Source organism: Chaetura pelagica, unplaced genomic scaffold, assembly GCF_000747805.2.
Source record: "Chaetura pelagica isolate M959 unplaced genomic scaffold, ChaPel_1.0 scaffold38, whole genome shotgun sequence".
Lineage (NCBI taxonomy): Eukaryota > Metazoa > Chordata > Aves > Apodiformes > Apodidae > Chaetura > Chaetura pelagica.
In genome coordinates this window covers 677316-692522 of record NW_009954181.1, presented here as the reverse complement: position 1 = coordinate 692522, position 15207 = coordinate 677316, and positions in this window count along the sequence as shown.

Sequence of the window (15207 nt, the reverse complement as noted above, 5' to 3'; positions counted from 1 at the left end):
CTGCCCAGACCCCAGCCCCTGCATCAGCCCCTGCAAGTGCTAATGAGTGATGCCACTGGAACCTGGGTGTGCAGGGCTCAGCATCTGTGACTCCACTAAAACCTCTGGATTTAGGGCTCTGCAGGCACAGGAACAGCACAACCAGGGGAGACTTTGCCTCAGTCCCACCATGTCCTCTGCCCTTCCAGCCCTCTGCCCATCCCAACAGCCTCTCCCCAGCTTCAGAGTCCACCTCCATCCCATTACAGCCCACATTACACTGAGTCAGGGACCCAGCAGCAGCTCAAGTCCAGTCTGCAGCCCATCAATGCCAGGAAGGGACCACACCAACTTGTGCAGCCTCCTGTGCTCCAGGCAGCACCTGCCAGGATTTCTCATGGCAGGCAATTGATATTCTAGGGAGCTTCTTTGGAAAATAAGCTGCAAACAAGATGCTGCAGGCTATAAAAATCACTCCCTCTCATTTGCTTTAGATCGTAGCTTAAGAAAAGCACAAGCCCGCCGAGGAAACGGCCGCTCTTTGCCCAACCACATCATCCCTTGGTGTATTATTAATAGGTTGCAAGTTGTACCAAGATTTCCTGGGGCAGGAAGGAGAAGAGGGGCTCTGGTTGTGGAGGAGACTGTCTTGTCTTTTCAGGATTTGGCAAGAAAAGTCTCACTTAGAAGAGCAGTGGAGAAGAGCGTGGCATTTCCACCTCTCTGGCTTCCTGCGTCACTCGTGGTGAGGATCAATAGGAAAAGTCATTTTGGGGTTTATCTCTGCTGAAGGACAGGAATGCACACAGGCTCTTCCAGCTCCAAGTTGGAAAAGCAGTTTAAGTCAATGCAGGTGGAACTAGTGTTGTTGTCCAGTGGGAAGATGGGGAAAACAAGGTGCAGAGGAGCCTCTGACACCGAACGGGCTGTGCCAAGTCCCACGCACGGGCCAAAGCTTCTGCAACCCTGAGCAGCACTGCCAGCCCCTTCCTGACAGCTAATGGTACCCAGGATTTTTACAGCTGAGCAGCTGCTGCCCATCACCCAAAGCTTTCTCCAGCTCTCTATTGCTTCATGCATACAAGAAGAATAATATTAAGGTCTGCAACTTCTTACTGGACCTCAGTATGAATCTGGTTTCAGGCAGCCCTTTCTAAAAGCTCCCAGGGTGGATCTGGCAGCTCCCTGGATGCTGCAGGGCCCAGTAGAGAGTAGCTTTTAGACATCAGGAGGAAATTCTGGAGTGTGAGGGTGGTGAGAGCCTGGCCCAGGTTGCCCAGGGAAGCTGTGGCTGCCCCATCCCTGGGGGTGTTGAAGGGCAGGTTGGATGGGGCTTGGAGCAACCTGGTCTAGATGATCTTTAAGGTCCCTTCCAATGCAAACCATTCTATGATTCTATGAGCTTGGAGATGCTGAGAGCCCCTGTCTGCAGGGTTTTGGCATCAGCCAGCCTGAGGCAGGACTTTGCCCCATGGCTGGGCACAGAGGCCAGGGAAGGCAGAGAGCAGCCCTCACAGGCCTGGGAGCAGCACAGGGAGGAGACCAACAGGCTCCTGCAGAAGCTTCCCATAATTTTTTCACTCCCACTGAAAAAGTACAATATATTGTCTATTTGGGAGCAGTTCTAAGTTGGTTCATTTCACACAGTAAATTAACCCGATTTCTTTAATAGGGTTTTTTTACTTGGTGTCAAGCCCCAACTGTTTTACCAAATACTGAGCCCTGGGACTCCAGCTATTAAACTTTCTCCCTGTGCTCCATGCAGAACACACTGCCAGCCACACTGCTGGGCCAGCAGGCTTGGTGACACTTTGAAATAATGGCTCAATCATTCCTAAACACCCTGGCTATTTACTGCTGCCACCTGACCCACCAGATTTCCTGAAGCAAAACCACTTTTTAGATTTACCAAATGGAAAACAAGGCACCAGGAACCTTCCCTGAGTGCAGATCCTTCCCCAGCTCCCACAGGGGTGCTGAAGGCAGCTGAGTGCTGCTCCCTGACCAGGCAAAAGCACTTTAGGATGGGATAAACCATTCAAACCTCTAAGAATTCTGGCCAGGAGGTTTTCCTCTTCTGGCAGGGCTCGGGCTCGACTTTCATTCCAACAGCTATTTGCAGTCCAGATGGGAGCTCAGCTCCTTTGCTGGCCCTCTCTGTGCCAGGGATGAAATGAGGCCCCAGTTGTGCAAATACCAGCAGGGACCCAGTATCCCACTCCCCCCCTCAGCTCTACACTGCAGCTAATGGGGCTCCACGCAGCTTTAATGGGTCCAGAACCAGTGGCCAAGCCAGAGGTCACCAGCTCTTGCAATTAAACCAAAAAGAAAAATGAGGCTTAGAGTAACTCCCAAGGGGTGAAAAGTAGCTCTTGTGCAGTATGGGTCTGGTACATTTTTTTTCCCCTTCCTAAAAAAGTTGAGCTCAAAGCTCTGGTGGCCAGAGAGCCAGCAGAGCCCAGCCCTGGTGCCAAACCCCCAGTCTCAGGGGGGCACAGGGTCCCCTTCTGCTCTGCTCCCCCCTCCAAAACACCTCCCACCCTGCACCACCTCAGCATCCAACCGCTCAGCTCCACCCCACGCCTGCTTTAACAGCTGACAAATGCCCCCAGTTAATTTTTCTCCTCTCCCCTCAGCTGAGGTGCTTGCTGACATCTTGATATTTCCCTGCGAGATTATCCCTCACGTCATGAATTCTCTCCCCAGCCCCTCCTTCTTCGGTGCCTCTTGGTTTTGCTGCCGCACGTCTCCTCAACTCCGCGGGCTGCGGGAGCGCGCCCGGCGCAAGATGAATCGCCCTGAGACTCCTGCTGCATCCTTCTTTACACTTCACGTCTTCCCAGCGCCGATGAGGAATCGCTTTTCCCCCCATCCATCATCAGTCAGGCTGACGGGGCCTGTCGTCCCCCCTGGACCCCGCGTCTCGTCGCCCCGCTCGGCTGAGCAGCCGCTTCCCCACCAGCAGCTGGGACGTTTCTGATGTTTCTCCTCCCCCCTCTATTCTGCATCTGGAGTTTTGTGTCCAGTTCTGGGCCCCTCAGTTCCAGAAGGACAGGGAACTGCTGGGAAGAGCCCAGGGCAGAGGCACAGAGATGCTGGAGGGAGGGGAACATCTCCCTGCTGAGGAAAGGCTGAGGGAGCTGGGTCTGTTGGGCTTGGAGAAGAGGAGACTGAGGGGCCACCTCATCCATGGGCACAAATCTGTTCAGGGCAGTGTCAGGAGGACAGAGCCAGGCTTTGTGCAGTGATGTCCAGTGACAGGACAAGGGGCAGTGGGTGCAAACTGGAGCACAGGAGGTTCCATGTGAGTGTCAGGAAGAACTTCTTTGCTGTGAGAGTGCCAGAGCCCTGGGCCAGGCTGCCCAGAGAGGCTGTGGAGTCTCCTTCTCTGGAGACTTTCAAGACCTGTCTGGGTGCCTTTCTGAGTGACCTGCCCTAGTTATCTGTGTTTTTTTGGTCATGTTCCAGCAGGGGGGCTGGACTTTATGATCTTCAGATGTCCCTTCCAACCACTAATATTCTGTGATTCTGTGAGAAATCATGTTGAAGGGGGAAACTGAGGCACAAAGCACCTTCATTACTGCCAGGAGGTCAAACAGTCTATCAGCTCAGTGCATTTTCACACTCAAGACCCCCTTCCCTGTTCCCACACCATAAACCACAGCCCCAAACTCAACAGATGAACATGCACAGAAAATGCTCTTGCTATTAAATAGCTGCACTTCCCAAAACCTGAGTGTTAGCATCAAAAATGTCAATTCTCACCTCTTCAATAAACTCTGAGTGTTTCATTTCAATTTTCCTACTGCAACATTAGTCAAACTAGAGCATTTCTGCCTCAGATACAATTTGATATGGATGCTTCCCTATTTCTGACATGGGGTATTTTCCCAATAACTTCCACTTCTTGAGACATTTCTCTCAGGCATGTCACAGAGGGAATCTGGGCTGGGGGGAATCACCTACTACTACGAATTCAGGCAACATGAAGGCATCAGAAAGCCAGATCCTCCTGCAGCAGTTAAGAGAAACCCAGTGCTTTCACCCCACAATGAGCATCCTGCCCTGGAAAAACAGTTTGTAAGAACCTGCCAGTTGCACAGGGTGGTTTGGGACTGAGGATATTGGGGCAAACAAGGGGAAATCAGAGGCAGGTGAGGGTCAGATGGCTCTGTGTTGTGTGCTTCAGCCTGGCCCTGCATCAGAGCTCATTTCCATGACAATTGCAGGTAACTTTATCCCAAGCCATCAAATAAATTGGATGGAAAGCTGTCTGGAAGGTGGAGAAGCAACAGCTTTGCAAGAAGCCATTGGGCTTGGACCCCCATGAGCAGGTTCCCAGAGAAGCAGGGAAGAGCTCCCGGCCATGAGCCCTCTTGTCATTCCCTAGACAAGTGGCTCAGCTGGGAAAAGAAGATTTAACTGTGTTTGCTTCAAAATCCCAAAATGAGTTCCCTCCCATCTGCTGAGAGAGATTGATCTCCTCGGTCAGCTGTAAATCCCCTGAAAACTCCCTTGGCACATTTAAGCAAGAGAGGAGGGAGGCAGGGAACCGTGCTCCTCTCTTAGGGCTCATGTCCTGCAAGGACACTGCCTGTAATAATGGATAATTGTCCAGCTCACTTCTCAGGTATGATTTCAGCTTTTTAGTTCACTTTCTAATTTCTTTTATCTGCAGGCAAAGTTCTTTCCACCCCAAAATGAGAATCCTGGTTCCCTAAAAGCTTACAGATGATCTTATTCAATATCCTAAACAGTGCTGACTCCACATTCCAGGGAGGGGGAAATCCCTCTCCCATCCCCGAGGTGGCAGGAACCCCCAGGAGGAACCTGGTGCCAATTCTGAGCACTCAACACCAGCTCAAGATGGAGAGGAGCTTCTAGCAATGAAGCTCAAAGCAGCAAGATGGAGAAAATATGGAGTAAACAGTGGACATCAAACACTGTGCCAACTTGTGTGTGTTTGCAGACCAGCCACAATCTGAGGATATCCAACTGCCAATACTTCAAAGTTAGAAAGGCAATAGATATCTGTATCTATAGATCTATATCTATTTTTAAACTCTCGGGCTCATTAGTCAAGTTCAAGCTGTGTTGCTCTACTAGAAAGGCTCTGATGATGCCGTTTTTATTCCCTACTGGTACCTTTTTTTTCCTTTTCTCTTTAACTTCTGCAAGTTAAAGTTTTCAAAGAGCCACACTCCAAACTCGCTTTAAATCCATATTAATGGCAACTAATTCCATGCAAACTTGTGGAAGATGCTCACAGCATTGCTGATTCCAAACCTTCAGGAGATTACTCCTCCAAACATCAAGATTTTTTAAAAGACTGGGATATCTTTTCTTGTTGCTAACACCTTTCTAACATTAAAAAACTGCTTTAGGTTCATGTTTTTTAGTTGTTTCCACCTTGGTGGTAGAGGGGATGGCTCCAAGGCATCACCAAAATCCTACAGACAGACAAAGTCCTACGTGGGGGCACTGCCCAGGCTGGACTCTTTGAGACACTGGGAGAGGAATCCAAGTGTCTGAATGTTGCTGTGGCAATACCTGCTGAATGTAAACTGCAAAATAATGGGGGATTTGAGACACTCGCAGCCATTTGAAATAGCAGGATGGAGGAATAACTCTTTTCTGTGAACAATCACCCAAACAAATCACTGCTGAGCGTATGCTTGGGCAAATTAGGAGGAAAACCAGCACAAACAGGCCAGCCATGTTAGATGTAATACAAGAGGCAAAAAATTCCAACATTCATAGATGCAGCTCAGTCCTGCCAAGCCCAGGAGAGGGGTGGGGGTGACCAGGGAGGGGGGAGGCAGAGGGAAGCAGTCACAAGCCACACCAAGCTCAGGGTGCACATCCAGCCTCTCTCCTGCTGCTCATCCAGCCACAGCAAGCACGTAGCAGGAGATGTGGTGGAGGCACTGGTGCCTGTTTGTTTCATTTCTGACATGCTGGAAGGTTTTGGCAATGCCACTGGGACATGCATAAAACATGGAAAGCTCTGCTCAACCCCAGCAGGAGATATTAGCTGCATTAGCACTGCAATCTGAATTTTATCTCCCCCAGGACACACGCAATTTCTAGCACCACAGGAGGTTCAGGGGACCCAGATTAACACCTCTCCAACTGGGACATTCAGAGTGAGAAGTGAGATGTCCTTCCCACCCAAAGTAATTCCCTCTCCCCCTTGGTGGGTGACAGACACACTTAAGATGGTGACAGCATGACACCAGGCTCCCACTCACCCACATCAAGGGCATTGGGACCAAGGAATTCTGATCCTTCTGCTTTCAAATAAAACCCTGCAAGTTCCAGAACCAAACATCCCTACAGACCTTGCAGCACTCCCAAATCCATCCAAGAGGACAGGAACCACTGATCCCATCTGTCCAAGCTGAGCCAGCTCCTGCCCAACACCTCCAACCACATCTTCATCCACCTGGGAATGCCCATGTTAGTGCCCCAGTGTCCCCAGTGTGGGGGACAAGGAGCTGGAGACTGACATGGGGAGGGAAAGTCTCTGGGAAGAACGTAATGGAAACTGTCTTGTGTCACTGAGCTGCAGCCACCAAGGCTAATTGAGCCTCCAGGCTCTTTTCCTCTTGATGATGGAAATGAGTGAGATTAATTAACAGAATCAACCTTTTTTTTTTTTTTTTCTTTAATGGTTCTTTTTTCTTAATGGTGTTTGAAAACAGCAGCAGAACTAGGATCATGGAGGGGAAATGCAGATAATAATAAGTGGCCTTTAAGAAGACACTTGGGACCTGGATGTTCCAACTATGGATCCCAATCCTGCTCAACAGGCATAACTGGTCCACAGTCCCCTTGGCTCCTGTAAAGCAGCTCCATGACTGGAGAGAGGCTGATGACCAGCATGGCTTCAGGGACTGAGCTTGTCCTGTGGTCCCCCCATCAGGAAAGAAACAAGGATCTTGGCTTTGAGGGGCAGCGAGAGGGATGGTTGGCAGCTGACCCCAGCACAGGGAAGGCTCTCAGCCACTTTTCTGGGAAGATGATCAAGCTCTGCAACCCCAGATCTAGTGTTACCACTCAGTCAGTGGCCTAATTAAGATTTGCAGAGGAGCCAGTTGCCACTGCCACAGGGACAGCTTGGAGTTCCAACCTAGAACAAGCTCCTTATCTTGAGCGGCTTCAGCTCCTCAGAGCCTTGTCTATCAGGGCAGGAAGACAGCAGAGGCCCCGCCAAGATAGGCAGCCACTCCACCTGCAGCTGGAAGGGAAGGGGGGAGCAGGGTGGGGATTGCACCACCCTTGCAAATCTGGATTTCTGCCTCATGCAGCGTCTGAGCAGAATACCCAGGCAGGCTGGCACTGCTCGGGGACGTGCTCGCCCTGGAGCACCAGTTATTATGCAAGGCAGGAGCTTTCCTCACAATTAGGCATCTCCCAGTGCAGGTGGAAGCTGCCTGCACCTGGGGCTGGGCCAGGCTCAGGGCTGTGCTGGGGAAACTGGGGGCTGCTTGTCCTGGTTTGAGCCAGGATGAAGACAATTTTCCTTCTGCCTTCCCTTAGTTGTTTTTCATTGCCCCTGTTTTGGGAGGGTGGCATCAGGAGCACAAAACACATCAAGATCCTGTGTGACTTAATTGCAACTCTTTTCCAAAAACACTTTTCAAAAAAAAATAAACAAGCCAGCCCTGCCAAGAAAGCCCCCCCCCAAAACAGGACAAGCACTGGCTGTGCAGAAAAGATGTGACTTAATTCAGGTCCTGGCCACCAAAGGCATCCCAAGTCCTGGTTAACAACCTCTCCTATCATGTCAGAGCATTAATCAGCTTCAAGTGCTGATTTCACATGACTTCTGGAAGCAGGCAGGCTCCCTGGCAGGAGCCTGGACGTGGACTCCTCCAGACCTCTCTCTCTCCTCATCAGAGTTACTGTTTTGGGTAATGATGAAGCAGGGGAATTGATTTGAAGCCTAATGAATAATCAGCCACCATCAATAATTGTAATCACTAATCTGGTGCAATTAGAGGCAATTATAATAAATGCAATTTCCTCCCGAGCTGCTAACGAACTGCAAAAATATGAATTGACTTGAACTGGCTGCCTGTGATTTATGCAGCCGCAAGATCAAGGATCCCATTATGCCAACAAAGGCTCTTAAAGGGACAAGGAAGTTGGTTTGTCCCCCTTCTCCATCCACCCTCCCAACAAACCCACTGAACTTTACTAGAAGTCCTAAAGCAGCATCATAAAAAGGTCAATATCCCTTTTTTTTTCTCCTCTTTCCCTCCACAATGAGACCCATCGCATTGATCTAGGCACAATTCCCACCTTAGCTCCTGCACACCTGTGTGCCAGGAAAGGTGCCATGCATGGAGAGATTGCCACCTATTGACCCATCCACACGGGTGATGGAGGAGATAGCATCATCTGCAGATACAGATCAGCAGTTCAAGCAGCAGGTCCTTGTCAGTTTGAAGATGAAGCAGCCGATTTCAAGCTGCCTGTTATCCTTACCAAGGTTTGCAAGGCACTATTTCAAAGTACCTTTTAATTTCAAGTGCCCGGGATGACACGCACAGGTTCAATTTGAAAAGGTGATAAGCACAAGAGTGGGATCTTGCAAGGGTTTTTGAGATGAAAAGCCAGTTCACAAGCACTTCTCCTCCCAAACGCAAGGCAAAGTGAAAGATCTTGAAGAAAAGCACAAACCACTTCCCAAAGCAGAAGAGCTGGATTCAACAGAAGAGTTGAATTCAACACCAAAAATGGGCCATTTTCAGGGATTTCTGGCAGGCCCCAACTTCTCCATCCATCTGGGAACTCAACAAAACCAAATTTTGCCAATAAAAGGCTCTGTTCCCACAGAAGTGTCTCTAATGTAGATAGATACACATCAGCTCCCCGGTCCCAAAACTGACGCATCAGGAGACAACAGCTGCCCTGGGGCAGGTGCACACCAAGGTGCTGTATTTCCATCATCTGTCAGTCCCAAAGCTGGAGAGACATTAAACCAGCCTGCTCAGGCATGCAAATAAGCTGCCTCCATAAGCAACCCCCCCACTCAATACTGGCTATTATTCTCCCCCCAGTCAATAGCTTCTACTCTCCTGTCGGTAAATCTTGATACTCCCCTCTGCAGAAATCAATAACTGCCTATTATTGGTCTGTAATTGTTACAAAAATGTAATCAAGGGTCAATAAAGAAAAGGAACAAGTCTATTGCAGCGCCACAACAATTTCCCACGCAACCTATGTCACTGACCAATTATCCAGTCCTCTTGGCTTTTGTTAATATTATTTATTATTTGGGCAACTGCAGTGCCCAGAAGGCTCAACCTCAGCTTTGAATGCAAAGCTCTGTACACTACAGCCATGGCCCAAACTGCTTGCAAGGCAAGCCCCAACTACAGTTGTGTAGGAAGAGATACAAACTGCTTCAGAAATGATCACTGCAGGAAGTCTGGGTCCTAAACTAACCACTAAGTGAGCTCTGAGAAATTAAAAGACAAACGAGATACTCAGTCTCATAGGAAATAAAAGTCAGTGATAACTGGTAGAAGCTGGTGATGCTTCTGGATGTATTTTGGAAACTGGGTTTCTGTGCACAATTACTACTTCTATGGAGATTATTTGGATCAAATTCTCCTTTAAAAAGGAAAAAAAATAAAATAGAAAAGGGATTAAAACATCCTTTGTAATTTCTACCCGAAGCAGTTCTGGGGGTTGGATTTGCTCTCCATTCTTCATTTGTGGATGTCTTGCAGTGAGAAAAGAGGAGAGAAAAGATAGCAGGGAAATTAAAGCAAGTTTCATGCTCTTTAAAAAAAGTCACTGTCATTTCTGACCTGTGCCAATCCTCACTGGTAATTTCTGAGAAGAGGTTTGAAGGGGCTGTGAAACTTTCCCAGAGCTGCCACGTCCCACAATGTCACTTGAAAATAAAAAATGAGATTTCCAGTTTTGATATATGTTTGGAGAGGTTCTGGCCCCAAGATCTCTCCTGCCTCATTCCCCACCTGCCTTCTGGTCTTTAAAATGAAAATTGTCTAGCTTCCCATAAATCCAGCATGTTTATTTCAAGCAAAGGTCCCATCACCACAGGAGCGGAAGCGGGAGTGGCAGGGAACGTTCCACAGAGCTGCAGAGCTCCCAGGGCTAAAAGCCTTTAGTCATATTCATGAGAACCCCTTGGGAATTTAGTTAAGGAATTCTAGGATCACTTTTGCTTCTCCTCTTCTCCAAGGCACTCTTCTATTGATGTCTGTTTCCCAACCACCCTTCAAATGCACAGAAGCAAAACATTTCCAAACCACTCTATTCCCAGGGGCACATCCCCTCAGAACAAAGCAGAGGCTGCATTTGTGCTTTGGGGTTTTATGTCCAAACAAAAAACTAAATCAAGCCGTCACAGAAAACCACGGAGAACACAAAACAACTGGGGAAAAAAAACCACCCAAAACATCACCTTAACAGATTCTATTTAATTACCCAGCGACAAATGCTGCTGCTACCCTAAAGATACAGGAGCAGCATCCAAACCTTCGCATCCTCCGCTGAAATTTTCAATTGTAAAACATTCCTCCCCCCTGCGGCACAAAACAAGTAATAAATATGGAAATTCATAAAGCCAGTGAAAACAGGGACTCTATTTTCTCACACCAGCAAAGTACAGAGTGGCTCCACAAGGAAACAAGCAGGTTTACTCCTTCACTGATGAGTTCCTGACAGTTCCATGTTACTGCCGGTCTGGCACCAGTGGGGACACGGGGAGGAGGGAGATGGCACTGGTGGGTGCACTGGGGGATGTGACCAAGCACTCCCACCTTCCCAAACACACCTGGCCACAACTTTATAGGTTTGAACTTTCCCATTCAACTGGTGCCAATGATATTTTCCACCAGTGACTTCCACAGGGCAGCTAAATCCTGGTTCAAATTTGTTAAATTAAACATTCCTTTGTTCACGCAGGTATTTCTCACATTGTCATTTCCCCAAGAACTCTCTGTTGCTCCTTAGTGCAAGGGCAGGGACAGCCAAAAACCCCCTAAAGCCTTTTCTGGGCCATTCCCCCATGCTAATCTATAACCCCAAAACCACACCCCACCTGAAGACAGGATAAAAACCTTCATTTGCTGCAAGGTTGTAAAAATTCAGCTGTATTTCAAATCAGACCTGAAGTGGTTTGAAGTTTTCTCCCAGCGTTTTGCTGCCAGGTAACTAAAGCATTTCATTTGCACCAAACAATTTCTGTTTGCTTCAGTTTTCCCTGCCTTCAAATTCTATCTAGTGAGATGCAATCAGAGGAGCGAAAATAAAGCAATTAAAGAAACGGCCTGGGATTCACAGGCAGCCATTGATACCAATCAGTTTCAAGAGAGTCTGGGCACCCAACCTACACAATATTTGGTTTTCTAGAGTGGATTTGGGATTGTTTTTTGTAAGTGGAGTTGCAGCTCAGATCTGTCCACATTTGCATACAAAAGATGACAAGGATGCTCTAGAGAAGACCCGAAGTGCTGAGCACTTGCATCACTGAGCTCCAACACTATGTGATGCTTTTCTTTTTAACTCTGATTTATTCCCTGGAGCTCAAGGATCAGGTTTGAGCCTTACTCAGCCTCCTGCCCTTTCCTTGTTCCTCACTACACCTTTATCTCCTCTTCCCAGAGCTCTCCTTTACACCAGATAAACCTGCCCCAACCCACCTTCCCCTCCCCTCCATGTGAGCAGCCGCCCCGGTAATCACAAAGCAGCTTATTTTTAATTGTGTTGAAACTAAATTGTTATTTAAACTTCAGATCATGCTTTTTTCTCCCCCAAGACCCTTTTAATTCCTCCCAGATGTTAATTATAGTGAACCACAAAGCTGCAAAAAATCTCAGGCTGGCTGAAGAAAAAGCCCCTCTGGCCGGATCCTGACATGAAATCGATGCAGCTGCCAGAGCTGTATCAATTTACACCCAAGCTTTGGGCATGGGAACCTCGTGCCTACCTACAACACCACGAGGACAACACTTCCCAAAGGACCTTGATGATTTTAGATGTCTAATTCTCATTTTTTCCATCCAATTCTGAGTCTAAGCTCCACTAACTTCTAATGAATCCTTCTGGTCTGCCAAATCTCTATGGGAATTTGGAGTGAAGCCTCCAGCCCATTAGGCTGTCGGACCCTGAGTGTCTAAACCTTTGCCCTTATGCTTATTCCCCCATTCATTTTTCTTAAAGATTATGAGGGTGCTGGAGCCAGTGAAGATTTATCTGGGCAGGTTTGGCAGCATTTTCATATTTATTTGGAAGCACGGGATATAAATTGAATTGTGGGCTCCTTCCATCAGGACATGTCTGTGGCTCACGCAAGAATAATACTTTTCTATTACATCTGCACATGGGAAGCAGGACTTTCACCTTGCTTCATCATTTCAGCTGTGGTTTAGAGCTCCTGCTACGGAATTATTTTGTTGGTTTTCTTTAAATATCAGTCACAGTAGGTTGTGGCATTTTGGTGGCTGACTTGATAACCCTTAGGATATGAAAGGGAATGTGAAAAGCGGAGAGAATACACTGCTCTTCCTCCTCCCCATCACGGTTCAGCAGCAGATACAACTCGTAACAAATTGATTTGTCAGAAAGAGAGAGAGACAGCACATGGTACTAAGAAATTATGAATTATTAGGAAGCTTTAAAAGTGGAAAAAATGATACCTACAAACCACAGGGGAGAACACATTGCTGTGACTAGATGCCAAACCCGTTGGGATTTGCAATGCTCTTGCAGAGTGCTACAATGCTGGTCCTGCCATGCCTCATTCTGGCATCACCTGTGCTAAAAATTCCAGGGAGAACAGGGCCAGTCCCTGTTTTGAAGCCCTGTTTCCATGCCAAACTGTCAAGAGGGATGCGCCAGCTCCAATTCCCCTCCTGCTCTTCAAAAATCAAAAGCATTCCCCATTTATTCATCTCCTCTCCAAACTCCACGCTCCTCTCATCTGCTCAGCCTCGCAGGAAGCTCGTTAAACAATTCATTGAAAGTGCCTGGAATATAATGAGCAGCAGGAGGGTTTGGGCTGGAGGCAGCAGGCAGACAGGACTGTGCATCCCCAGGGGCTGTGCAGAGCTGAGGTGCTCAGAATGGCCCAAAAACCCACATCTGGAAGCAGCCATCTCCTGCTCCAAGCTGTATGGAGCTGCTCACATCCCTGGGCAAGCAAGTTGACTTATTTCTCTACCTCCTGCTTGTAGAGTACAAGAAAATAATAATTAAAAGAAGGCTGAGGAAGGAAAGAGAGCAGAATGAAGCCCAGGGGAGCTGGGCCACTGACAGAGAACAGCCTGACCTCCTCCACTGAGAGCCTGAGCAAAGTACAAACCAACAGCAGGCATCATGGAGCTGCCTGTTCCCGGGATGCTCCCACATCTCCCAGCTCTTTCAACCACAAACCCCACATCACCTTCTCTCAACAGCTCTTTAGCCACAGTGGCATGAGGGGGGTCATGCCAGGGGAAGTCTGTCTACCCTCACTCCATCATCCCACCATGCACACAGCCCCCCCTGGTACCCAGGCAGGTGTCCAGCACTGCCCTGCCCAGCTCTGCCCTGAGACACGCAATTTCAACCCGCTCCATTCACACGACATTAACTCCACCTCTGTAATCCTGGCGAGAAACGAGAGTTTAGTCTAATATGTATTTAAAGATTGAATGTATGTATATATTTCCAAATATCTGCCACCCAGACACACAGCTACTCCACTTCCAGACATTTTACCAATTATCTCAGGGTCTCCTGCACAGCCCATTACCCCGTAGATGTTACTAAGTGCTGCATAAACAACCCTCTCTGCTGCGTGGCTGACACTTAAGCGGACAAGTGTAAGTGTATTGCAGCAGGACAGCAAATGGAGCCATAACAGTCACAGCAGAGAGCTCCCCCCCTGTGAAAGCCATTATTATCAGCACATCTGTGCTGCCTGCCCACCCAGAAATCTGCTGCAAGAGCCACATCAGCAGAAAACTCTTCCCTCTCTGCACTGCTGATGTCCTGCCCCGTGGGGGTGAAGTAAAATTTGGATTTGCAGGAGGTTGTTGACACTGTGAAGCTCACTCGTGTGATGCCAGGGATCCAGCACAGCTGCCCATGCAGAAACCATATTCCATATATCCCTGTCCCACATTAAGCACGTGTCCCACACACGTGTGCACACACGTGGCCATGCATGGGCTGGAGGTGAGCAGAGCCGCAGCACGGTCAGGGAGCAAGAGGAAAACCAGGCAAAGGAAGGGCACCCAAGGAGGCAATTTTACCCCATCCCTATGGAAATCAGGGTTCTGCTCATCACAGCACCTCCAGGAGGTGGGTTTTTGGGCACAGGGAGTTTCTTTGCATGGAGGAGGAAGAGGATGTGGGGACCACAGCTCCATCTCCAACCATCCACCTCAAGTCTGCCCAGCACCCTCCATCCCTTCCCACAGCTCAAGTCCTGGCTCAGGAAGTGTGGCACAGCCAGGCTGATAACACTAATCCCCACAGTCTGCTTAATGCAACAGTCCTGCAGGAATCCCCAGAGCCCCAGTCTGCACCTCCTCTGCTCAGAGACACTGGGAAGCAATTCCTTCTTAAACTGGGACCAGCCCCACCTAAGTCTTGGGAAAGTGGGCAGCACCTTGAACTTCCCCAAATGCCAAATGAGCACCTGTTCACCACCTGCTTGTGCCACCAGCTCCAAATGTTACCTTGTGCTTTGCATCTTCCCTTTCCCTCCTCCCTATTGTTTGTGAAAGCAGCAATACTGTTAATTAAAAAGGCAGAAATCAATTGCCCTCATCTCCCCATCAGAAGCTCCTCTGCATGCAAGGATTAAAGCCTGCTTCTACTTTAAGTCAATTAGAGATAAGGGGAAGCTGACATTTCTACAACCCGCCTTATCAAACTGCTTGAAAACTACTCAGATTAAAATGTAAAAAGATTATTTCTTCAGCTCTCTCTGCTCCTCTCATTTTTATTTTTTTAATTATTCATAAGCAACCAAACAATTGGTTGCAATAGTCTGAGATAGCCCTGCTCTGCCAGGGGGTTATTAGTAATCCTCAGCTCCACCTGGGCCAGGTGCTGGCATGAGCATCCTGCCAGGATGCTGTTATCCCCCAGCACCCAAAAACAGGGAGCAGGAGGCAAAGAGACCTCATGCTGCAGAACTCAGTCCCTGTGGGTCACATCCTGACTTCTCATCTGAGAGACCCTCATGGGAAGAGC